Source organism: Aegilops tauschii, chromosome 5 (assembly GCF_002575655.3).
Source record: "Aegilops tauschii subsp. strangulata cultivar AL8/78 chromosome 5, Aet v6.0, whole genome shotgun sequence".
Lineage (NCBI taxonomy): Eukaryota > Viridiplantae > Streptophyta > Magnoliopsida > Poales > Poaceae > Aegilops > Aegilops tauschii.
The window spans coordinates 75,021,642-75,040,982 of record NC_053039.3 but is presented as its reverse complement, the minus strand read 5'-3'; the positions used below and the strand labels follow the sequence as shown (position 1 = coordinate 75,040,982).

At 47.5% G+C, this 19,341-nt stretch overlaps 32 non-coding genes and 7 pseudogenes across 32 annotated transcripts; all 39 read right to left on the bottom strand.

Annotated features, from left to right (window-relative positions):
- Nucleotides 1-67: 67 nt before the first annotated feature.
- LOC141024055 (5S ribosomal RNA) lies at nucleotides 68-186 on the bottom strand. Its single transcript, XR_012185653.1, has one exon. It is a non-coding gene; the product is annotated as a 5S ribosomal RNA (ribosomal RNA).
- Nucleotides 187-557: 371 nt separating this feature from the next.
- LOC141023671 (5S ribosomal RNA) lies at nucleotides 558-676 on the bottom strand. Its single transcript, XR_012185270.1, has one exon. It is a non-coding gene; the product is annotated as a 5S ribosomal RNA (ribosomal RNA).
- A 370-nt stretch (nucleotides 677-1,046) lies between these two features.
- On the bottom strand, nucleotides 1,047-1,152 carry LOC141024559 (5S ribosomal RNA; annotated as a pseudogene).
- Nucleotides 1,153-1,523: 371 nt separating this feature from the next.
- On the bottom strand, nucleotides 1,524-1,642 carry LOC141023768 (5S ribosomal RNA). Its single transcript, XR_012185366.1, has one exon. It is a non-coding gene; the product is annotated as a 5S ribosomal RNA (ribosomal RNA).
- A 373-nt stretch (nucleotides 1,643-2,015) lies between these two features.
- On the bottom strand, nucleotides 2,016-2,134 carry LOC141024099 (5S ribosomal RNA). Its single transcript, XR_012185697.1, has one exon. It is a non-coding gene; the product is annotated as a 5S ribosomal RNA (ribosomal RNA).
- Nucleotides 2,135-2,505: 371 nt separating this feature from the next.
- On the bottom strand, nucleotides 2,506-2,624 carry LOC141024148 (5S ribosomal RNA). The gene has a single exon (XR_012185745.1). It is a non-coding gene; the product is annotated as a 5S ribosomal RNA (ribosomal RNA).
- A 372-nt stretch (nucleotides 2,625-2,996) lies between these two features.
- LOC141023571 (5S ribosomal RNA) lies at nucleotides 2,997-3,115 on the bottom strand. Its single transcript, XR_012185171.1, has one exon. It is a non-coding gene; the product is annotated as a 5S ribosomal RNA (ribosomal RNA).
- Nucleotides 3,116-3,487: 372 nt separating this feature from the next.
- LOC141025053 (5S ribosomal RNA) lies at nucleotides 3,488-3,606 on the bottom strand. Its single transcript, XR_012186550.1, has one exon. It is a non-coding gene; the product is annotated as a 5S ribosomal RNA (ribosomal RNA).
- A 371-nt stretch (nucleotides 3,607-3,977) lies between these two features.
- On the bottom strand, nucleotides 3,978-4,083 carry LOC141024645 (5S ribosomal RNA; annotated as a pseudogene).
- A 372-nt stretch (nucleotides 4,084-4,455) lies between these two features.
- LOC141025163 (5S ribosomal RNA) lies at nucleotides 4,456-4,574 on the bottom strand. The gene has a single exon (XR_012186661.1). It is a non-coding gene; the product is annotated as a 5S ribosomal RNA (ribosomal RNA).
- Nucleotides 4,575-4,944: 370 nt separating this feature from the next.
- LOC141023694 (5S ribosomal RNA) lies at nucleotides 4,945-5,063 on the bottom strand. Its single transcript, XR_012185293.1, has one exon. It is a non-coding gene; the product is annotated as a 5S ribosomal RNA (ribosomal RNA).
- A 371-nt stretch (nucleotides 5,064-5,434) lies between these two features.
- LOC141023960 (5S ribosomal RNA) lies at nucleotides 5,435-5,553 on the bottom strand. The gene has a single exon (XR_012185558.1). It is a non-coding gene; the product is annotated as a 5S ribosomal RNA (ribosomal RNA).
- Nucleotides 5,554-5,924: 371 nt separating this feature from the next.
- On the bottom strand, nucleotides 5,925-6,043 carry LOC141023708 (5S ribosomal RNA). Its single transcript, XR_012185307.1, has one exon. It is a non-coding gene; the product is annotated as a 5S ribosomal RNA (ribosomal RNA).
- Nucleotides 6,044-6,641: 598 nt separating this feature from the next.
- Nucleotides 6,642-6,760, bottom strand: LOC141024054 (5S ribosomal RNA). The gene has a single exon (XR_012185652.1). It is a non-coding gene; the product is annotated as a 5S ribosomal RNA (ribosomal RNA).
- Nucleotides 6,761-7,131: 371 nt separating this feature from the next.
- On the bottom strand, nucleotides 7,132-7,237 carry LOC141024657 (5S ribosomal RNA; annotated as a pseudogene).
- A 375-nt stretch (nucleotides 7,238-7,612) lies between these two features.
- Nucleotides 7,613-7,731, bottom strand: LOC141023767 (5S ribosomal RNA). Its single transcript, XR_012185365.1, has one exon. It is a non-coding gene; the product is annotated as a 5S ribosomal RNA (ribosomal RNA).
- A 376-nt stretch (nucleotides 7,732-8,107) lies between these two features.
- On the bottom strand, nucleotides 8,108-8,226 carry LOC141024025 (5S ribosomal RNA). The gene has a single exon (XR_012185623.1). It is a non-coding gene; the product is annotated as a 5S ribosomal RNA (ribosomal RNA).
- A 374-nt stretch (nucleotides 8,227-8,600) lies between these two features.
- Nucleotides 8,601-8,719, bottom strand: LOC141024098 (5S ribosomal RNA). Its single transcript, XR_012185696.1, has one exon. It is a non-coding gene; the product is annotated as a 5S ribosomal RNA (ribosomal RNA).
- A 370-nt stretch (nucleotides 8,720-9,089) lies between these two features.
- LOC141024147 (5S ribosomal RNA) lies at nucleotides 9,090-9,208 on the bottom strand. Its single transcript, XR_012185744.1, has one exon. It is a non-coding gene; the product is annotated as a 5S ribosomal RNA (ribosomal RNA).
- A 372-nt stretch (nucleotides 9,209-9,580) lies between these two features.
- On the bottom strand, nucleotides 9,581-9,699 carry LOC141024946 (5S ribosomal RNA). The gene has a single exon (XR_012186443.1). It is a non-coding gene; the product is annotated as a 5S ribosomal RNA (ribosomal RNA).
- Nucleotides 9,700-10,069: 370 nt separating this feature from the next.
- On the bottom strand, nucleotides 10,070-10,188 carry LOC141024429 (5S ribosomal RNA). The gene has a single exon (XR_012186025.1). It is a non-coding gene; the product is annotated as a 5S ribosomal RNA (ribosomal RNA).
- Nucleotides 10,189-10,559: 371 nt separating this feature from the next.
- Nucleotides 10,560-10,678, bottom strand: LOC141025052 (5S ribosomal RNA). The gene has a single exon (XR_012186549.1). It is a non-coding gene; the product is annotated as a 5S ribosomal RNA (ribosomal RNA).
- A 373-nt stretch (nucleotides 10,679-11,051) lies between these two features.
- LOC141024644 (5S ribosomal RNA) lies at nucleotides 11,052-11,157 on the bottom strand (annotated as a pseudogene).
- A 372-nt stretch (nucleotides 11,158-11,529) lies between these two features.
- LOC141025162 (5S ribosomal RNA) lies at nucleotides 11,530-11,648 on the bottom strand. Its single transcript, XR_012186660.1, has one exon. It is a non-coding gene; the product is annotated as a 5S ribosomal RNA (ribosomal RNA).
- A 370-nt stretch (nucleotides 11,649-12,018) lies between these two features.
- On the bottom strand, nucleotides 12,019-12,137 carry LOC141023693 (5S ribosomal RNA). Its single transcript, XR_012185292.1, has one exon. It is a non-coding gene; the product is annotated as a 5S ribosomal RNA (ribosomal RNA).
- Nucleotides 12,138-12,508: 371 nt separating this feature from the next.
- LOC141023959 (5S ribosomal RNA) lies at nucleotides 12,509-12,627 on the bottom strand. The gene has a single exon (XR_012185557.1). It is a non-coding gene; the product is annotated as a 5S ribosomal RNA (ribosomal RNA).
- A 373-nt stretch (nucleotides 12,628-13,000) lies between these two features.
- On the bottom strand, nucleotides 13,001-13,119 carry LOC141023707 (5S ribosomal RNA). The gene has a single exon (XR_012185306.1). It is a non-coding gene; the product is annotated as a 5S ribosomal RNA (ribosomal RNA).
- Nucleotides 13,120-13,717: 598 nt separating this feature from the next.
- LOC141024053 (5S ribosomal RNA) lies at nucleotides 13,718-13,836 on the bottom strand. Its single transcript, XR_012185651.1, has one exon. It is a non-coding gene; the product is annotated as a 5S ribosomal RNA (ribosomal RNA).
- A 371-nt stretch (nucleotides 13,837-14,207) lies between these two features.
- LOC141024611 (5S ribosomal RNA) lies at nucleotides 14,208-14,313 on the bottom strand (annotated as a pseudogene).
- Nucleotides 14,314-14,686: 373 nt separating this feature from the next.
- On the bottom strand, nucleotides 14,687-14,805 carry LOC141023766 (5S ribosomal RNA). The gene has a single exon (XR_012185364.1). It is a non-coding gene; the product is annotated as a 5S ribosomal RNA (ribosomal RNA).
- Nucleotides 14,806-15,177: 372 nt separating this feature from the next.
- On the bottom strand, nucleotides 15,178-15,296 carry LOC141025051 (5S ribosomal RNA). Its single transcript, XR_012186548.1, has one exon. It is a non-coding gene; the product is annotated as a 5S ribosomal RNA (ribosomal RNA).
- A 371-nt stretch (nucleotides 15,297-15,667) lies between these two features.
- Nucleotides 15,668-15,773, bottom strand: LOC141024610 (5S ribosomal RNA; annotated as a pseudogene).
- Nucleotides 15,774-16,143: 370 nt separating this feature from the next.
- Nucleotides 16,144-16,262, bottom strand: LOC141023765 (5S ribosomal RNA). The gene has a single exon (XR_012185363.1). It is a non-coding gene; the product is annotated as a 5S ribosomal RNA (ribosomal RNA).
- Nucleotides 16,263-16,634: 372 nt separating this feature from the next.
- Nucleotides 16,635-16,753, bottom strand: LOC141023804 (5S ribosomal RNA). The gene has a single exon (XR_012185402.1). It is a non-coding gene; the product is annotated as a 5S ribosomal RNA (ribosomal RNA).
- A 371-nt stretch (nucleotides 16,754-17,124) lies between these two features.
- Nucleotides 17,125-17,243, bottom strand: LOC141024530 (5S ribosomal RNA). The gene has a single exon (XR_012186128.1). It is a non-coding gene; the product is annotated as a 5S ribosomal RNA (ribosomal RNA).
- A 371-nt stretch (nucleotides 17,244-17,614) lies between these two features.
- Nucleotides 17,615-17,733, bottom strand: LOC141024902 (5S ribosomal RNA). The gene has a single exon (XR_012186399.1). It is a non-coding gene; the product is annotated as a 5S ribosomal RNA (ribosomal RNA).
- Nucleotides 17,734-18,105: 372 nt separating this feature from the next.
- LOC141024608 (5S ribosomal RNA) lies at nucleotides 18,106-18,211 on the bottom strand (annotated as a pseudogene).
- A 373-nt stretch (nucleotides 18,212-18,584) lies between these two features.
- LOC141024221 (5S ribosomal RNA) lies at nucleotides 18,585-18,703 on the bottom strand. Its single transcript, XR_012185819.1, has one exon. It is a non-coding gene; the product is annotated as a 5S ribosomal RNA (ribosomal RNA).
- Nucleotides 18,704-19,075: 372 nt separating this feature from the next.
- On the bottom strand, nucleotides 19,076-19,194 carry LOC141025213 (5S ribosomal RNA). Its single transcript, XR_012186711.1, has one exon. It is a non-coding gene; the product is annotated as a 5S ribosomal RNA (ribosomal RNA).
- Nucleotides 19,195-19,341: the final 147 nt, after the last annotated feature.

Genomic DNA, 19,341 nt, shown 5'->3' with positions numbered 1-19,341 from the left:
AACGGGGTTAATGTATATCGCGCACATGCGATATGTTTGTCACGAGGCGCAAAAAATAATTAAAAAGGGAATGCAACAGGAGGATTTTCCAGGAGGTCACCCATCCTAGTACTACTCTCACCCAAGCACGCTTAACTTCGGAGTTCTGATGGGATCCGGTGCTTTAGTGCTGGTATGATCGCATCCGACATGTTACCCCCGCCTTCGTCCCTTATGCTTGCCACTCCCAGGTCCACTGCAAAGATGATTATCATTCTTACTACCATTACAACCGTTGCCTAATAATGGATAATGCCCTATATATACTACTTACTCCCCCCCCTCAAACACGGAGACGAGTTTACCACGGTTTCCACCCCTCCCTCTATACCGCAGCAACACGTATTTTTTTACCCCTTTCAGAACGCGCTCCTCGCGCCACAAAGCCGCCTCTAGACGCGTGACCAATGAGCAGCGAGCTAAAACATATCGCAAATGTCAAAAATAATATAACGGGGTTAATATATATCGCGCACATGCGATATGTTTGTCACGAGGCGCAAAAAATAATTAAAAAGGGAATGCAACACGAGGACTTCCGAGGAGGTCACCCATCCTAGTACTACTCTCGCCCAAGCATGCTTAACTTCGGAGTTCTGATGGGATCCGGTGCTTTAGTGCTGGTATGATCGCATCCAACATGTTAGCCCCGCCTTCGTCCCTTATGCTTGCCACTCCCAGGTCCACTGCAAAGATGATTGTCAGTCTTACTACCATTACAACCGTTGCCTAATAATGGATAATGCCCTATATACACTACTTACTCCCCCCCTCAAACACGGAGACGAGTTTACCACGGTTTGCACCCCTCCCTCTATACCGCAGCAACACGTATTTTTTTACCCCTTTCAGAACGCGCTCCTCGCGCCACAAAGCCGCCTCTAGACGCATGACCAATGAGCAGCGAGCTAAAACATATCGCAAATGTCAAAAATAATATAACGGGGTTAATATATATCGCGCACATGCGATATGTTTGTCACGAGGCGCAAAAAATAATTAAAAAGGGAATGCAACACGAGGTCACCCATCCTAGTACTACTCTCACCCAAGCACGCTTAACTTCGGAGTTCTGATGGGATCCGGTGCTTTAGTGCTGGTATGATCGCATCCCACATGTTACCCCCGCCTTCGTCCCTTATGCTTGCCACTCCCAGGTCCACTGCAAAGATGATTGTCATTCTTACTACCATTACAACCGTTGCCTAATAATGGATAATGCCCTATATATACTACTTACTCCCCCCCCCTCAAACACGGAGACGAGTTTACCACGGTTTCCACCCCTCCCTCTATACCGCAGCAACACGTATTTTTTACCCCTTTCAGAACGCGCTCCTCGCGCCACAAAGCCGCCTCTAGACGCGTGACCAATGAGCTGCGAGCTAAAACATCTCGCAAATGTCAAAAATAATATAATGGGGTTAATATATATCGCGCACATGCGATATGTTTGTCACGAGCCGCAAAAAATAATTAATAAGGGAATGCAACACGAGGACTTCCCAGGAGGTCACCCATCCTAGTGCTACTCTCGCCCAAGCACGCTTAACTACGGAGTTCTGATGGGATCCGGTGCTTTAGTGCTGGTATGATCGCATCCTACATGTTACCCCCGCCTTCGTCCCTTATGCTTGCCACTCCCAGGTCCACTGCAAAGATGATTGTCATTCTTACTACCATTACAACCGTTGCCTAATAATGGATAATGCCCTATATATACTACTTACTCCCCCCCCCCTCAAACACGGAGACGAGTTTACCACGGTTTCCACCCCTCCCTCTATACCGCAGCAACACGTATTTTTTTACCCCTTTCAGAACGCGCTCCTCGCGCCACAAAGCCGCCTCTAGACGCGTGACCAATGAGCAGCGAGCTAAAACATATCGCAAATGTAAAAAATAATATAACGGGGTTAATATATATCGCGCACATGCGATATGTTTGTCACGAGGCGCAAAAAATAATTAAAAAGGGAATGCAACACGAGGACTTCCCAGGAGGTCACCCATCCTAGTACTACTCCCGCCCAAGCACGCTTAATTTCAAAGTTCTGATGGGATCCGGTGCTTTAGTGCTGGTATGATCGCATCCGACATTTTACCCCCGCCTTCGTCCCTTATGCTTGCCACTCCCAGGTCCACTGCAAAGATGATTGTCATTCTTACTACCATTACAACCGTTGCCTAATATTGGATAATGCCCTATATATACTACTTACTCCCCCCCCTCAAACACGGAGACGAGTTTACCACGGTTTCCACCCCTCCCTCTATACCGCAGCAACACGTATTTTTTTACCCCTTTCAGAACGCGCTCCTCGCGCCACAAAGCCGCCTCTAGACGCGTGACCAATGAGCAGCGAGCTAAAACATATCGCAAATGTCAAAAATAATATAACGGGGTTAATGTATATCGCGCACATGCGATATGTTTGTCACGAGGCGCAAAAAATAATTAAAAAGGCAATGCAACACGAGGATTTTCCAGGAGGTCACCCATCCTAGTACTACTCTCACCCAAGCACGCTTAACTTCGGAGTTCTGATGGGATCCGGTGCTTTAGTGCTGGTATGATCGCATCCGACATGTTACCCCCGCCTTCGTCCCTTATGCTTACCACTCCCAGGTCCACTGCAAAGATGATTGTCATTCTTACTACCATTACAACCGTTGCCTAATAATGGATAATGCCCTATATATACTACTTACTCCCCCCCCCCTCAAACACGGAGACGAGTTTACCACGGTTTCCACCCCTCCCTCTATACCGCAGCAACACGTATTTTTTTACCCCTTTCAGAACGCGCTCCTCGCGCCACAAAGCCGCCTCTAGACGCGTGCCAATGAACAGCGAGCTAAAACATATCGCAAATGTCAAAAATAATATAACGGGGTTAATATATATCGCGCACATGCGATATGTTTGTCACGAGGCGCAAAAAATAATTAAAAAGGGAATGCAACACGAGGACTTCCCAGCAGGTCACCCATCCTAATACTACTCTCGCCCAAGCACGCTTAACTTCGGAGTTCTGATGGGATCCGGTGCTTTAGTGCTGGTATGATCGCATCCGACATTATACCCCCGCCTTCGTCCCTTATGCTTGCCACTCCCAGGTCCACTTCAAAGATGATTGTCATTCTTACTACCATTACAACCGTTGCCTAATAATGGATAATGCCCTATATATACTACTTACTCCCCCCCCTCAAACACGGAGACGAGTTTACCACGGTTTCCACCCCTCCCTCTATACCGCAGCAACACGTATTTTTTTTACCCCTTTCAGAACGCGCTCCTCGCGCCACAAAGCCGCCTCTAGACGCGTGACCAATGAGCAGCGAGCTAAAACATATCGCAAATGTCAAAAATAATATAACGGGGTTAATATATATCGCGCACATGCGATATGTTTGTCACGAGGCGCAAAAAATAATTAAAAAGGGAATGCAACACGAGGACTTCCCAGGAGGTCACCCATCCTAGTACTACTCTCGCCCAAGCATGCTTAACTTCGGAGTTCTGATGGGATCCGGTGCTTTAGTGCTGGTATGATCGCATCCAACATGTTAGCCCCGCCTTCGTCCCTTATGCTTGCCACTCCCAGGTCCACTGCAAAGATGATTGTCAGTCTTACTACCATTACAACCGTTGCCTAATAATGGATAATGCCCTATATACACTACTTACTCCCCCCCCTCAAACACGGAGACGAGTTTACCACGGTTTGCACCCCTCCCTCTATACCGCAGCAACACGTATTTTTTTACCCCTTTCAGAACGTGCTCCTCGCGCCACAAAGCCGCCTCTAGACGCATGACCAATGAGCAGCGAGCTAAAACATATCGCAAATGTCAAAAATAATATAACGGGGTTAATATATATCGCGCACATGCGATATGTTTGTCACGAGGCGCAAAAAATAATTAAAAAGGGAATGCAACACGAGGTCACCCATCCTAGTACTACTCTCACCCAAGCACGCTTAACTTCGAAGTTCTGATGGGATCCGGTGCTTTAGTGCTGCTATGATCGCATCCCACATGTTACCCCCGCCTTCGTCCCTTATGCTTGCCTCTCCCAGGTCCACTGCAAAGATGATTGTCATTCTTACTACCATTACAACCGTTGCCTAATAATGGATAATGCCCTATATATACTACTTACTCCCCCCCCCCTCAAACACGGAGACGAGTTTACCACGGTTTCCACCCCTCCCTCTATACCGCAGCAACACGTATTTTTTACCCCTTTCAGAATGCGCTCCTCGCGCCACAAAGCCGCCTCTAGACGCGTGACCAATGATCTGCGAGCTAAAACATATCGCAAATGTCAAAAATAATATAATGGGGTTAATATATATCGCGCACATGCGATATGTTTGTCACGAGCCGCAAAAAATAATTAAAAAGGGAATGCAACACGAGGATTTTCCAGGAGGTCACCCATCCTAGTACTACTCTCGCCCAAGCACGCTTAACTTCGGAGTTCTGATGGGATCCGGTGCTTTAGTGCTGGTATGATCGCATCCGACATGTTACCCCCGCCTTCGTCCCTTATGCTTGCCACTCCCAGGTCCACTGCAAAGATGATTGTCATTCTTACTACCATTACAACCGTTGCCTAATAATGGATAATGCCCTATATATACTACTTACTCCCCCCCTCAAACACGGAGACGAGTTTACCACGGTTTCCACCCCTCCCTCTATGCCGCAGCAACACGTATTTTTTTACCCCTTTCAGAAGGCGCTCCTCGCGCCACAAAGCTGCCTCTAGACGCGTGACCAATGAGCAGCGAGCTAAAACATATCGCAAATGTCAAAAATAATATAACGGGGTTAATATATATCGCGCACATCCGATATGTTTGTCACGAGGCGCAAAAAATAATTAAAAAGGGAATGCAACACGAGGATTTTCCAGGAGGTCACCCATCCTAGTACTACTCTCGCCCAAGCACGCTTAACTTCGGAGTTCTGATGGGATCCGGTGCTTTAGTGCTGGTATGATCGCATCAGACATGTTACCCCCGCCTTCGTCCCTTATGCTTTCCACTCCCAGGTCCACTGCAAAGATGATTGTCATTCTTACTACCATTACAACCGTTGCCTAATAATGGATAATGCCCTATATATACTACTTACTCCCCCCCCTCAAACACGGAGACGAGTTTACCACGGTTTCCACCCCTCCCTCTATACCGCAGCAACACGTATTTTTTTACCCCATTCAGAACGCGCTCCTCGCGCCACAAAGCCGCCTCTAGACGCGTGACCAATGAGCAGCGAGCTAAAACATATCGCAAATGTCAAAAATAATATAACGGGGTTAATATATATCGCGCACATGCGATATGTTTGTCAGGAGGCGCAAAAAATAATTAAAAAGGGAATGCAACACGAGGATTTTCCAGGAGGTCACCCATCCTAGTACTACTCTCGCCCAAGCACGCTTAACTTCGGAGTTCTGATGGGATTCGGTGCTTTAGTGCTGGTATGATCGCATCCGACATGTTACCCCCGCCTTCGTCCCTTATGCTTGTCACTCCCAGGTCCACTGCCAAGATGATTGTCATTCTTACTACCATTACAACCGTTGCCTAATAATGGATAATGCCCTATATATACTACTTACTCCCCCCCCTCAAACACGGAGACGAGTTTACCACGGTTTCCACCCCTCCCTCTATACCGCAGCAACACGTATTTTTTTACCCCTTTCAGAACGCGCTCCTCGCGCCACAAAGCCGCCTCTAGACGCGTGACCAATGAGCAGCGAGCTAAAACATATCGCAAATGTCAAAAATAATATAACGGGCTTAATATATATCGCGCACATGCGATATGTTTGTCACGAGGCGCAAAAAATAATTAAAAAGGGAATGCAACACGAGGACTTCCCAGGAGGTCACCCAACCTAGTACGACTCTCGCCCAAGCACGCTTAACTTCGGAGTTCTGATGGGATCCGGTGATTTAGTGCTGGTATGATCGCATCCAACATGTTACCCCCGCCTTCGTCCCTTATGCTTGCCACTCCCAGGTCCACTTCAAAGATGATTGCCATTCTTACTACCATTACAACCGTTGCCTAATAATGGATAATGCCCTATATATACTACTTACTCCCCCCCCCCCTCAAACACGGAGACGAGTTTACCACGGTTTCCACCCCACCCTCGGAGTTCTGATGGGATCCGGTGCTTTAGTGCTGGTATGATCGCATCCGACATGTTACCCCCGCCTTCGTCCCTTATGCTTGCCACTCCCAGGTCCACTGCAAAGATGATTGTCATTCTTACTACCATTACAACCGTTGCCTAATAATGGATAATGCCCTATATATACTACTTACTCCCCCCCCAAACACGGAGACGAGTTTACCACGGTTTCCACCCCTCCCTCTATACCGCAGCAACACGTAATTTTTTACCCCTTTCAGAACGCGCTCCTCGCGCCACAAAGCCGCCTCTAGACGCGTGACCAATGAGCAGCGAGCTAAAACATATCGCAAATGTCAAAAATAATATAACGGGGTTAATGTATATCGCGCACATGCGATATGTTTGTCACGAGGCGCCAAAAATAATTAAAAAGGGAATGCAACAGGAGGATTTTCCAGGAGGTCACCCATCCTAGTACTACTCTCACCCAAGCACGCTTAACTTCGGAGTTCTGATGGGATCCGGTGCTTTAGTGCTGGTATGATCGCATCCGACATGTTACCCCCGCCTTCGTCCCTTATGCTTGCCACTCCCAGGTCCACTGCAAAGATGATTATCATTCTTACTACCATTACAACCGTTGCCTAATAATAGATAATGCCCTATATATACTACTTACTCCCCCCCCTCAAACACGGAGACGAGTTTACCACGGTTTCCACCCCTCCCTCTATACCGCAGCAACACGTATTTTTTTACCCCTTTCAGAACGCGCTCCTCGCGCCACAAAGCCGCCTCTAGACGCATGACCAATGAGCAGCGAGCTAAAACATATCGCAAATGTCAAAAATAATATAACGGGGTTAATATATATCGCGCACATGCGATATGTTTGTCACGAGGCGCAAAAAATAATTAAAAAGGGAATGCAACACGAGGTCACCCATCCTAGTACTACTCTCACCCAAGCACGCTTAACTTCGGTGTTCTGATGGGATCCGGTGCTTTAGTGCTGCTATGATCGCATCCCACATGTTACCCTCGCCTTCGTCCCTTATGCTTGCCACTCCCAGGTCCACTACAAAGGTGATTGTCATTCTTACTACCATTACAACCGTTGCCTAATAATGGATAATGCCCTATATATACTACTTACTCCCCCCCCCCCCCTCAAACACGGAGACGAGTTTACCACGGTTTCCACCACTCCCTCTATACCGCAGCAACACGTATTTTTTACCCCTTTCAGAACGCGCTCCTCGCGCCACAAAGCCGCCTCTAGACGCGTGACCAATGAGCTGCGAGCTAAAACATCTCGCAAATGTCAAAAATAATATAATGGGGTTAATATATATCGCGCACATGCGATATTTTTGTCACGAGCTGCAAAAAATAATTAAAAAGGGAATGCAACACGAGGACTTCCCAGGAGGTCACCCATCCTAGTGCTACTCTCGCCCAAGCACGCTTAACTACGGAGTTCTGATGGGATCCGGTGCTTTAGTGCTGGTATGATCGCATCCGACATGTTACCCCCGCCTTCGTCCCTTATGCTTGCCACTCCCAGGTCCACTGCAAAGATGATTGTCATTCTTACTACCATTACAACCGTTGCCTAATAATGGATAATGCCCTATATATACTACTTACTCCCCCCCCCCCCCCTCAAACACGGAGACGAGTTTACCACGGTTTCCACCCCTCCCTCTATACCGCAGCAACACGTATTTTTTACCCCTTTCAGAACGCGCTCCTCGCGCCACAAAGCCGCCTCTAGACGCGTGACCAATGAGCTGCGAGCTAAAACATCTCGCAAATGTCAAAAATAATATAATGGGGTTAATATATATCGCGCACATGCGATATGTTTGTCACGAGCCGCAAAAAATAATTAATAAGGGAATGCAACACGAGGACTTCCCAGGAGGTCACCCATCCTAGTGCTACTCTCGCCCAAGCACGCTTAACTACAGAGTTCTGATGGGATCCGGTGCTTTAGTGCTGGTATGATCGCATCCTACATGTTACCCCCGCCTTCGTCCCTTATGCTTGCCACTCCCAGGTCCACTGCAAAGATGATTGTCATTCTTACTACCATTACAACCGTTGCCTAATAATGGATAATGCCCTATATATACTACTTACTCCCCCCCCCCCTCAAACACGGAGACGAGTTTACCACGGTTTCCACCCCTCCCTCTATACCGCAGCAACACGTATTTTTTTACCCCTTTCAGAACGCGCTCCTCGCGCCACAAAGCCGCCTCTAGACGCGTGACCAATGAGCAGCGAGCTAAAACATATCGCAAATGTAAAAAATAATATAACGGGGTTAATATATATCGCGCACATGCGATATGTTTGTCACGAGGCGCAAAAAATAATTAAAAAGGGAATGCAACACGAGGACTTCCCAGGAGGTCACCCATCCTAGTACTACTCCCGCCCAAGCACGCTTAATTTCAAAGTTCTGATGGGATCCGGTGCTTTAGTGCTGGTATGATCGCATCCGACATTTTACCCCCGCCTTCGTCCCTTATGCTTGCCACTCCCAGGTCCACTGCAAAGATGATTGTCATTCTTACTACCATTACAACCGTTGCCTAATAATGGATAATGCCCTATATATACTACTTACTCCCCCCCTCAAACACGGAGACGAGTTTACCACGGTTTCCACCCCTCCCTCTATACCGCAGCAACACGTATTTTTTTACCCCTTTCAGAACGCGCTCCTCGCGCCACAAAGCCGCCTCTAGACGCGTGACCAATGAGCAGCGAGCTAAAACATATCGCAAATGTCAAAAATAATATAACGGGGTTAATGTATATCGCGCACATGCGATATGTTTGTCACGAGGCGCAAAAAATAATTAAAAAGGCAATGCAACACGAGGATTTTCCAGGAGGTCACCCATCCTAGTACTACTCTCACCCAAGCACGCTTAACTTCGGAGTTCTGATGGGATCCGGTGCTTTAGTGCTGGTATGATCGCATCCGACATGTTACCCCCGCCTTCGTCCCTTATGCTTACCACTCCCAGGTCCACTGCAAAGATGATTGTCATTCTTACTACCATTACAACCGTTGCCTAATAATGGATAATGCCCTATATATACTACTTACTCCCCCCCCCCTCAAACACGGAGACGAGTTTACCACGGTTTCCACCCCTCCCTCTATACCGCAGCAACACGTATTTTTTTAACCCTTTCAGAACGCGCTCCTCGCGCCACAAAGCCGCCTCTAGACGCGTGCCAATGAACAGCGAGCTAAAACATATCGCAAATGTCAAAAATAATATAACGGGGTTAATATATATCGCGCACATGCGATATGTTTGTCACGAGGCGCAAAAAATAATTAAAAAGGGAATGCAACACGAGGACTTCCCAGGAGGTCACCCATCCTAGTACTACTCTCGCCCAAGCACGCTTAACTTTGGAGTTCTGATGGGATCCGGTGCTTTAGTGCTGGTATGATCGCATCCGACATTATACCCCCGCCTTCGTCCCTTATGCTTGCCACTCCCAGGTCCACTTCAAAGATGATTGTCATTCTTACTACCATTACAACCGTTGCCTAATAATGGATAATGCCCTATATATACTACTTACTCCCCCCCCTCAAACACGGAGACGAGTTTACCACGGTTTCCACCCCTCCCTCTATACCGCAGCAACACGTATTTTTCTACCCCTTTCAGAACGCGCTCCTCGCGCCACAAAGCCGCCTCTAGACGCGTGACCAATGAGCAGCGAGCTAAAACATATCGCAAATGTCAAAAATAATATAACGGGGTTAATATATATCGCGCACATGCGATATGTTTGTCACGACGCGCAAAAAATAATTAAAAAGGAATGCAACACGAGGACTTCCCAGGAGGTCACCCATCCTAGTACTACTCTCGCCCAAGCACGCTTAACTACGGAGTTCTGATGGGATCCGGTGCTTTAGTGCTGGTATGATCGCATCCTACATGTTAGCCCCGCCTTCGTCCCTTATGCTTGCCACTCCCAGGTCCACTGCAAAGATGATTGTCATTCTTACTACCATTACAACCGTTGCCTAATAATGGATAATGCCCTATATATACTACTTACTCCCCCCCTCAAACACGGAGACGAGTTTACCACGGTTTCCACCCCTCCCTCTATACCGCAGCAACACGTATTTTTTTTACCCCTTTCAGAACGCGCTCCTCGCGCCACAAAGCCGCCTCTAGACGCGTGACCAATGAGCAGCGAGCTAAAACATATCGCAAATGTCAAAAATAATATAACGGGGTTAATATATATCGCGCACATGCGATATGTTTGTCACGAGGCGCAAAAAATAATTAAAAAGGGAATGCAACACGAGGACTTCCCAGGAGGTCACCCATCCTAGTACTACTCTCGCCCAAGCATGCTTAACTTCGGAGTTCTGATGGGATCCGGTGCTTTAGTGCTGGTATGATCGCATCCAACATGTTAGCCCCGCCTTCGTCCCTTATGCTTGCCACTCCCAGGTCCACTGCAAAGATGATTGTCAGTCTTACTACCATTACAACCGTTGCCTAATAATGGATAATGCCCTATATACACTACTTACTCCCCCCCCCCTCAAACACGGAGACGAGTTTACCACGGTTTGCACCCCTCCCTCTATACCGCAGCAACACGTATTTTTTTACCCCTTTCAGAACGTGCTCCTCGCGCCACAAAGCCGCCTCTAGACGCATGACCAATGAGCAGCGAGCTAAAACATATCGCAAATGTCAAAAATAATATAACGGGGTTAATATATATCGCGCACATGCGATATGTTTGTCACGAGGCGCAAAAAATAATTAAAAAGGGAATGCAACACGAGGTCACCCATCCTAGTACTACTCTCACCCAAGCACGCTTAACTTCGAAGTTCTGATGGGATCCGGTGCTTTAGTGCTGCTATGATCGCATCCCACATGTTACCCCCGCCTTCGTCCCTTATGCTTGCCTCTCCCAGGTCCACTGCAAAGATGATTGTCATTCTTACTACCATTACAACCGTTGCCTAATAATGGATAATGCCCTATATATACTACTTACTCCCCCCCCCCTCAAACACGGAGACGAGTTTACCACGGTTTCCACCCCTCCCTCTATACCGCAGCAACACGTATTTTTTACCCCTTTCAGAATGCGCTCCTCGCGCCACAAAGCCGCCTCTAGACGCGTGACCAATGATCTGCGAGCTAAAACATATCGCAAATGTCAAAAATAATATAATGGGGTTAATATATATCGCGCACATGCGATATGTTTGTCACGAGCCGCAAAAAATAATTAAAAAGGGAATGCAACACGAGGATTTTCCAGGAGGTCACCCATCCTAGTACTACTCTCGCCCAAGCACGCTTAACTTCGGAGTTCTGATGGGATCCGGTGCTTTAGTGCTGGTATGATCGCATCCGACATGTTACCCCCGCCTTCGTCCCTTATGCTTGCCACTCCCAGGTCCACTGCAAAGATGATTGTCATTCTTACTACCATTACAACCGTTGCCTAATAATGGATAATGCCCTATATATACTACTTACTCCCCCCCTCAAACACGGAGACGAGTTTACCACGGTTTCCACCCCTCCCTCTATACCGCAGCAACACGTATTTTTTTACCCCTTTCAGAAGGCGCTCCTCGCGCCACAAAGCTGCCTCTAGACGCGTGACCAATGAGCAGCGAGCTAAAACATATCGCAAATGTCAAAAATAATATAACGGGGTTAATATATATCGCGCACATTCGATATGTTTGTCACGAGGCGCAAAAAATAATTAAAAAGGGAATGCAACACGAGGATTTTCCAGGAGGTCACCCATCCTAGTACTACTCTCGCCCAAGCACGCTTAACTTCGGAGTTCTGATGGGATCCGGTGCTTTAGTGCTGGTATGATCGCATCAGACATGTTACCCCCGCCTTCGTCCCTTATGCTTTCCACTCCCAGGTCCACTGCAAAGATGATTGTCATTCTTACTACCATTACAACCGTTGCCTAATAATGGATAATGCCCTATATATACTACTTACTCCCCCCCCTCAAACACGGAGACGAGTTTACCACGGTTTCCACCCCTCCCTCTATACCGCAGCAACACGTATTTTTTTACCCCATTCAGAACGCGCTCCTCGCGCCACAAAGCCGCCTCTAGACGCGTGACCAATGAGCAGCGAGCTAAAACATATCGCAAATGTCAAAAATAATATAACGGGGTTAATATATATCGCGCACATGCGATATGTTTGTCAGGAGGCGCAAAAAATAATTAAAAAGGGAATGCAACACGAGGATTTTCCAGGAGGTCACCCATCCTAGTACTACTCTCGCCCAAGCACGCTTAACTTCGGAGTTCTGATGGGATTCGGTGCTTTAGTGCTGGTATGATCGCATCCGACATGTTACCCCCGCCTTCGTCCCTTATGCTTGTCACTCCCAGGTCCACTGCCAAGATGATTGTCATTCTTACTACCATTACAACCGTTGCCTAATAATGGATAATGCCCTATATATACTACATACTCCCCCCCCCCTCAAACACGGAGACGAGTTTACCACGGTTTCCACCCCTCCCTCTATACCGCAGCAACACGTATTTTTTTACCCCTTTCAGAACGCGCTCCTCGCGCCACAAAGCCGCCTCTAGACGCGTGACCAATGAGCAGCGAGCTAAAACATATCGCAAATGTCAAAAATAATATAACGGGCTTAATATATATCGCGCACATGCGATATGTTTGTCACGAGGCGCAAAAAATAATTAAAAAGGGAATGCAACACGAGGACTTCCCAGGAGGTCACCCAACCTAGTACGACTCTCGCCCAAGCACGCTTAACTTCGGAGTTCTGATGGGATCCGGTGATTTAGTGCTGGTATGATCGCATCCAACATGTTACCCCCGCCTTCGTCCCTTATGCTTGCCACTCCCAGGTCCACTTCAAAGATGATTGCCATTCTTACTACCATTACAACCGTTGCCTAATAATGGATAATGCCCTATATATACTACTTACTCCCCCCCCCCTCAAACACGGAGACGAGTTTACCACGGTTTCCACCCCACCCTCGGAGTTCTGATGGGATCCGGTGCTTTAGTGCTGGTATGATCGCATCCGACATGTTACCCCCGCCTTCGTCCCTTATGCTTGCCACTCCCAGGTCCACTGCAAAGATGATTGTCATTCTTACTACCATTACAACCGTTGCCTAATAATGGATAATGCCCTATATATACTACTTACTCCCCCCCTCAAACACGGAGACGAGTTTACCACGGTTTCCACCCCTCCCTCTATACCGCAGCAACACGTATTTTTTTACCCCTTTCAGAACGCGCTCCTCGCGCCACAAAGCCGCCTCTAGACGCGTGACCAATGAGCAGCGAGCTAAAACATATCGCAAATGTCAAAAATAATATAACGGGGTTAATGTATATCGCGCACATGCGATATGTTTGTCACGAGGCGCCAAAAATAATTAAAAAGGGAATGCAACAGGAGGATTTTCCAGGAGGTCACCCATCCTAGTACTACTCTCACCCAAGCACGCTTAACTTCGGAGTTCTGATGGGATCCGGTGCTTTAGTGCTGGTATGATCGCATCCGACATGTTACCCCCGCCTTCGTCCCTTATGCTTGCCACTCCCAGGTCCACTGCAAAGATGATTATCATTCTTACTACCATTACAACCGTTGCCTAATAATGGATAATGCCCTATATATACTACTTACTCCCCCCCCTCAAACACGGAGACGAGTTTACCACGGTTTCCACCCCTCCCTCTATACCGCAGCAACACGTATTTTTTTACCCCTTTCAGAACGCGCTCCTCGCGCCACAAAGCCGCCTCTAGACGCATGACCAATGAGCAGCGAGCTAAAACATATCGCAAATGTCAAAAATAATATAACGGGGTTAATATATATCGCGCACATGCGATATGTTTGTCACGAGGCGCAAAAAATAATTAAAAAGGGAATGCAACACGAGGTCACCCATCCTAGTACTACTCTCACCCAAGCACGCTTAACTTCGGAGTTCTGATGGGATCCGGTGCTTTAGTGCTGCTATGATCGCATCCCACATGTTACCCTCGCCTTCGTCCCTTATGCTTGCCACTCCCAGGTCCACTGCAAAGATGATTGTCATTCTTACTACCATTACAACCGTTGCCTAATAATGGATAATGCCCTATATATACTACTTACTCCCCCCCCCCCTCAAACACGGAGACGAGTTTACCACGGTTTCCACCACTCCCTCTATACCGCAGCAACACGTATTTTTTACCCCTTTCAGAACGCGCTCCTCGCGCCACAAAGCCGCCTCTAGACGCGTGACCAATGAGCTGCGAGCTAAAACATCTCGCAAATGTCAAAAATAATATAATGGGGTTAATATATATCGCGCACATGCGATATTTTTGTCACGAGCTGCAAAAAATAATTAAAAAGGGAATGCAACACGAGGACTTCCCAGGAGGTCACCCATCCTAGTGCTACTCTCGCCCAAGCACGCTTAACTACGGAGTTCTGATGGGATCCGGTGCTTTAGTGCTGGTATGATCGCATCCGACATGTTACCCCCGCCTTCGTCCCTTATGCTTGCCACTCCCAGGTCCACTTCAAAGATGATTGTCATTCTTACTACCATTACAACCGTTGCCTAATAATGGATAATGCCCTATATATACTACTTACTCCCCCCCCCTCAAACACGGAGACGAGTTTACCACGGTTTCCACCCCTCCCTCTATACCGCAGCAACACGTATTTTTTTACCCCTTTCAGAACGCGCTCCTCGCGCCACAAAGCCGCCTCTAGACGCATGACCAATGAGCAGCGAGCTAAAACATATCGCAAATGTCAAAAATAATATAACGGGGTTAATATATATCGCGCACATGCGATATGTTTGTCACGAGGCGCAAAAAATAATTAAAAAGGGAATGCAACACGAGGACTTCCCAGGAGGTCACCCATCCTAGTACTACTCTCGCCCAAGCATGCTTAACTTCGGAGTTCTGATGGGATCCGGTGCTTTAGTGCTGGTATGATCGCATCCAACATGTTAGCCCCGCCTTCGTCCCTTATGCTTGCCACTCCCAGGTCCACTGCAAAGATGATTGTCAGTCTTACTACCATTACAACCGTTGCCTAATAATGGATAATGCCCTATATACACTACTTACTCCCCCCCCTCAAACACGGAGACGAGTTTACCACGGTTTGCACCCCTCCCTCTATACCGCAGCAACACGTATTTTTTTACCCCTTTCAGAACGCGCTCCTCGCGCCACAAAGCCGCCTCTAGACGCATGACCAATGAGCAGCGAGCTAAAACATATCGCAAATGTCAAAAATAATATAACGGGGTTAATATATATCGCGCACATGCGATATGTTTGTCACGAGGCGCAAAAAATAATTAAAAAGGGAATGCAACACGAGGTCACCCATCCTAGTACTACTCTCACCCAAGCACGCTTAACTTCGGAGTTCTGATGGGATCCGGTGCTTTAGTGCTGCTATGATCGCATCCCACATGTTACCCTCGCCTTCGTCCCTTATGCTTGCCACTCCCAGGTCCACTGCAAAGATGATTGTCATTCTTACTACCATTACAACCGTTGCCTAATAATGGATAATGCCCTATATATACTACTTACTCCCCCCCCTCAAACACGGAGACGAGTTTACCACGGTTTCCACCCCTCCCTCTATACCGCAGCAACACGTATTTTTTACCCCTTTCAGAACGCGCTCCTCGCGCCACAAAGCCGCCTCTAGACGCGTGACCAATGAGCTGCGAGCTAAAACATCTCGCAAATGTCAAAAATAATATAATGGGGTTAATATATATCGCGCACATGCGATATTTTTGTCACGAGCCGCAAAAAATAATTAAAAAGGGAATGCAACACGAGGACTTCCCAGGAGGTCACCCATCCTAGTGCTACTCTCGCCCAAGCACGCTTAACTACGGAGTTCTGATGGGATCCGGTGCTTTAGTGCTGGTATGATCGCATCCAACATGTTAGCCCCGCCTTCGTCCCTTATGCTTGCCACTCCCAGGTCCACTGCAAAGATGATTGTCATTCTTACTACCATTACAACCGTTGCCTAATAATGGATAATGCCCTATATATACTACTTACTCCCCCCCCCTCAAACACGGAGACGAGTTTACCACGGTTTCCACCCCTCCCTCTATACCGCAGCAACACGTATTTTTTTACCCCTTTCAGAACGCGCTCCTCGCGCCACAAAGCCGCCTCTAGACGCGTGACCAATGAGCAGCGAGCTAAAACATATCGCAAATGTCAAAAATAATATAACGGGGTTAATATATATCGCGCACATGCGATATGTTTGTCACGAGGCGCAAAAAATAATTAAAAAAGGAATGCAACACGAGGACTTCCCAGGAGGTCACCCATCCTAGTACTACTCTCGCCCAAGCACGCTTAACTTCAGAGTTCTGATGGGATCCGGTGCTTTAGTGCTGCTATGATCGCATCCGACATTTTACCCCCGCCTTCGTCCCTTATGCTTGCCACTCCCAGGTCCACTTCAAACATGATTGTAATTCTTACTACCATTACAACCGTTGCCTAATAATGGATAATGCCCTATATATACTACTTACTCCCCCCCCTCAAACACGGAGACGAGTTTACCACGGTTTCCACCCCTCCCTCTATACCGCAGCAACACGTATTTTTTGACCCCTTTCAGAACGCGCTCCTCGCGCCACAAAGCCGCCTCTAGACGCGTGACCAATGAGCAGCGAGCTAAAACATATCGCAAATGTCAAAAATAATATAACGGGGTTAATGTATATCGCGCACATGCGATATGTTTGTCACGAGGCGCAAAAAATAATTAAAAAGGGAATGCAACAGGAGGATTTTCCAGGAGGTCACCCATCCTAGTACTACTCTCACCCAAGCACGCTTAACTGAGGAGTTCTGATGGGATCCGGTGCTTTAGTGCTGCTATGATCGCATCCGACATGTTACCCCCGCCTTCGTCCCTTATGCTTGCCACTCCCAGGTCCACTGCAAAGATGATTGTCATTCTTACTACCATTACAACCGTTGCCTAATAATGGATAATTCCCTATATATACTACTTACTCCCCCCCCCTCAAACACGGAGACGAGTTTACCACGGTTTCCACCCCTCCCTCTATACCGCAGCAACACGTATTTTTTTACCCCTTTCAGAACGCGCTCCTCGCGCCACAAAGCCGCCTCTAGACGCGTGCCAATGAACAGCGAGCTAAAACATATCGCAAATGTCAAAAATAATATAACGGGGTTAATATATATCGCGCACATGCGATATGTTTGTCACGAGGCGCAAAAAATAATTAAAAAGGGAATGCAACACGAGGACTTCCCAGGAGGTCATCCATCCTAGTACTACTCTCGCCCAAGCACGCTTAACTTCGGAGTTCTGATGGGATCCGGTGCTTTAGTGCTGGTATGATCGCATCCGACATTATACCCCCGCCTTCCTCCCTTATGCTTGCCACTCCCAGGTCCACTTCAAAGATGATTGTCATTCTTACTACCATTACAACCGTTGCCTAATAATGGATAATGCCCTATATATACTACTTACTCCCCCCCCTCAAACACGGAGACGAGTTTACCACGGTTTCCACCCCTCCCTCTATACCGCAGCAACACGTATTTTTCTACCACTTTCAGAACGCGCTCCTCGCGCCACAAAGCCGCCTCTAGACGCGTGACCAATGAGCAGCGAGCTAAAACATATCGCAAATGTCAAAAATAATATAACGGGGTTAATATATATCGCGCACATGCGATATGTTTGTCACGAGGCGCAAAAAAATAATTAAAAAGGGAATGCAACACGAGGTCACCCATCCTAGTACTACTCTCACCCAAGCACGCTTAACTTCGGAGTTCTGATGGGATCCGGTGCTTTAGTGCTGCTATGATCGCATCCCACATGTTACCCCCGCCTTCGTCCCTTATGCTTGCCTCTCCCAGGTCCACTGCAAAGATGATTGTCATTCTTACTACCATTACAACCGTTGCCTAATAATGGATAATGCCCTATATATACTACTTACTCCCCCCCCCCCTCAAACACGGAGACGAGTTTACCACGGTTTCCACCCCTCCCTCTATACCGCAGCAACACGTAATTTTTACCCCTTTCAGAATGCGCTCCTCGCGCCACAAAGCCGCCTCTAGACGCGTGACCAATGATCTGCGAGCTAAAACATATCGCAAATGTCAAAAATAATATAATGGGGTTAATATATATCGCGCACATGCGATATGTTTGTCACGAGCCGCAAAAAATAATTAAAAAGGGAATGCAACACGAGGACTTCCCAGGAGGTCACCCATCCTAGTGCTACTCTCGCCCAAGCAGGCTTAACTACGGAGTTCTGATGGGATCCGGTGCTTTAGTGCTGGTATGATCGCATCCGACATGTTACCCCCGCCTTCGTCCCTTATGCTTGCCACTCCCAGGTCCACTACAAAGATGATTGTCATTCTTACTACCATTACAACCGTTGCCTAATAATGGATAATGCCCTATATATACTACTTACTCCCCCCCCCCTCAAACACGGAGACGAGTTTACCACGGTTTCCACCCCACCCTCTATACCGCAGCAACACGTATTTTTTTACCCCTTTCAGAACGCGCTCCTCGCGCCACAAAGCCGCCTCTAGACGCGTGGCAATGAACAGCGAGCTAAAACATATCGCAAATGTCAAAAATAATATAACGGGGTTAATATATATCGCGCACATGCGATATGTTTGTCACGAGGCGCAAAAAATAATTAAAAAGGGAATGCAACATGAGGACTTCCCAGGAGGTCACCCATCCTAGTACTACTCTCGCCCAAGCACGCTTAACTTCGGAGTTCTGATGGGATCCGGTGCTTTAGTGCTGGTATGATCGCATCCGACATATTACCCCTGCCTTCGTCCCTTATGCTTGCCACTCCCAGGTCCACTTCAAAGATGATTGTCATTCTTACTACCATTACAACCGTTGCCTAATAATGGATAATGCCCTATATATACTACTTACTCCCCCCCCCCTCAAACACG